The 2921-nt window shown below is 41.3% G+C and overlaps 1 protein-coding gene across 1 annotated transcript in view; it reads left to right on the top strand.

Moving 5' to 3' along the window:
- LOC101849810 overlaps positions 1–2921 on the top strand; it is a gene marked incomplete in the record, with an annotated part of 29232 nt that overhangs the window by 24134 nt on the left and 2177 nt on the right.

Here is a 2921-nt window from a genome sequence, read left to right as displayed (position 1 = left end):
CTCTATGTCTCCCCCCCCTCTCTCTCTTTCTCCCCCTCCCCTCTCTCCCCCCACAGAGCACACACCGCCTCCAAGAACTGGAGGAACAACTCCAGCTGAACACCGCCCGCACCAAGAGAAAGGTCTCCACCCTCAAGGCTCAGTTCCAAGAACACAAGAGCAAGTGGGAGGCTGTAAGTTCTGTGTGTGTGTGTGTGTGTGTGTGTCTTTGTGTGTGTGTGTGTATGTGTATATGTCTGTGTGTGTATGTGTGTCTGTGTGTGTGTGTATGTGTGTGTGTGTGTGTCTCTGTGTATGTCAGTGTGTGTGTGTATGTCAGTGTGTGTGTGTGTGTGTGTGTGTGTGTGTGTCTCTGTGTATATCAGTGTGTGTGTGTGTGTGTGTGTGTGTGTGTGTGGCACCAAGAGAAAGGTCTCCACCCTCAAGGCTCAGTTCCAGGAACACAAGAGCAAGTGGGAGGCTGTAAGTTCTGTGGATCATAGTCTTCATAGTTATCGTTGTCATCATAGTCATCATCATCATCATCATCATCATCATCATCATCACATTACCATCGTCGTCGTCATCGTCGTCGTCATCATCATCATCACACCACCACCACCATCATCATCATCATCATCATCATCATCATCATCATCATCATCATCATCACACCATCATCATCATCATCATCATCATCATCATCATCATCAAACCACCACCATCATCATCATCATCATTATCACACCACCACCATCATCATCATCATCATCATCATCACACCACAATCACCGTCATCATCACACCACCATCATCATCATCATCATCATCACACCACCATCATCGTCATTATCATCATCATCATCACACCATCATCATCATCTTCATCACACCACCATCATCATCATCATCATCACACCACCATCATCACCATCATCATCATCTTCATCATCAAACCACCATCATCATCATCATCATCATCATCACACCACCATCGTCATCGTCGTCATCATCATCATCATCATCATCATCATCATCATCACACCACCATCATCACCATCATCACCATCATCATCATCATCATCATCATCATCATCATCATCATCATCACACCACCATCATCATCGTCATCATCATCATCATCATCATCATCATCATCACTCCACCACCATCATCATCATCATCATCATCATCATCATCACACCACCACCATCATCATCATCATCATCAGCATCAGCATCAGCATCAGCATCGTCAGCATCACACCATCATCATCCTCATCATCATCATCATCATCATCATCATCATCATCATCATCATCATCAACACAAACTATATCTGTGTCTGTGTCTGTATCTGTATATCTCTATCTGTGTATCTGTATATCTGTGTATCTGTATGTCTGTGTATCTGTATATGTGTTTCTGTATCTGTATGTCTGTGTATCTGTATATGTGTTTCTGTATCTGTATGTCTGTGTATCTGTATCCAACAGGAACAGAAGGTTCTCATAGAACAAGTAGACCAGTCCCTGTATGTGTATCTGTATATCTGTATCTGTGTATCTGTATCTGTATCTGTGTATCTGTATCTGTATCTGTGTATCTGTATCCAACAGGAACAGAAGGTTCTCATAGAACAAGTAGACCAGTCCCTGTATGTGTATCTGTATATCTGTATCTGTGTATCTGTATCTGTATCTGTGTATCTGTATCTGTATCTGTGTATCTGTATCCAACAGGAACAGAAGGTTCTCATAGAACAAGTAGACCAGTCCCTGTATCTGTATCTATGTATCTGTGTATTGTCTATGTATCTGTGTATCTGACAGGAGCGGAAGGTTTTCATAGAGCAAGTGGACCAGTCCCTGTATCTGTATCTATGTATCTGTGTGTATCTGTGTATCTGACAGGAGCGGAAGGTTCTCATAGAACAAGTGGACCAGTTTCTGTATCTATATATCTGTGTGTGTCTATGTATCTGTATCTGTGTATCTGTATCTGTATATGTGTATCTGTGTATATCTGTATCTGTGTATCTATATCTGTATCTGTATATCTGTATCTGTATCTGTATATCTGTATCTGTGTATCTGTATCTGTATATCTGTATCTGTGTATCTGTATCTGTATATCTGTATCTGTGTATCTGTATCTGTGTATCTGTATCTGTATATCTGTATCTGAGTATCTGTATATCTGTATCTGAGTATCTGTATCTGTATATCTGTATCTGTGTAACTATGTATCTGTATATCTGTATCTGTATCTGTGTATCTGTATCTGTATATCTGTATCTGTGTAACTATGTATCTGTATCTATGTATCTGTGTGTATCTATGTATCTGTGTATCTGTATCTGTATCTGTGTATCTGACAGGAGCGGAAGGTGCTCATAGAACAAGTGGACCAGTCCCTACGACTACAGAGCGACGCAGAGAAGGAGGCTGACGCCGCCATGACACAGTTAGAGGACTTTATCTCGGAGCAGGAGAGACTGGTCAGTCTGTGTGTCTGTCTGTCTGTCTGTGTGTCTGTCTGTCTGTGTGTTCTTTCCTAGACAAAAGTCCAGTGGGTGGTTGGCAGGTGCTCCAGTGTATGGTTTTCTCCTTCTCTCCTACCAAACATCTACATCTGTCGTGCTTATCTCACCTCCTTTTCTTTTTCTCTACACTTTACTCTCTGGCAACACCTCCAGTCTCCGGTACTTGTACGACCTAATTGTGTCGCATGTGCCGTGAAACTCTTACTACCAAAAACCACCAAAGACTCCAGGAGTCTTATACTGAGGTCTGTGGTGTAGCGGTGAGACACTTTGCTATCAGTCGCATACAGCTATGCTGCTGTTACTATTATTAGTATTGTTGTATTTATTATTATTATTATTACTACTATTAGAATCTATTATTATTATTATTATTACTACTAATATTATTACTACTA

The sequence above is a fragment of the Aplysia californica genome, unplaced genomic scaffold, assembly GCF_000002075.1.
Source record: "Aplysia californica isolate F4 #8 unplaced genomic scaffold, AplCal3.0 scaffold01067, whole genome shotgun sequence".
Lineage (NCBI taxonomy): Eukaryota > Metazoa > Mollusca > Gastropoda > Aplysiida > Aplysiidae > Aplysia > Aplysia californica.
The sequence above is the reverse complement of the archived record's forward strand: the minus strand, read 5'-3'. Positions and strand labels throughout refer to the sequence as shown.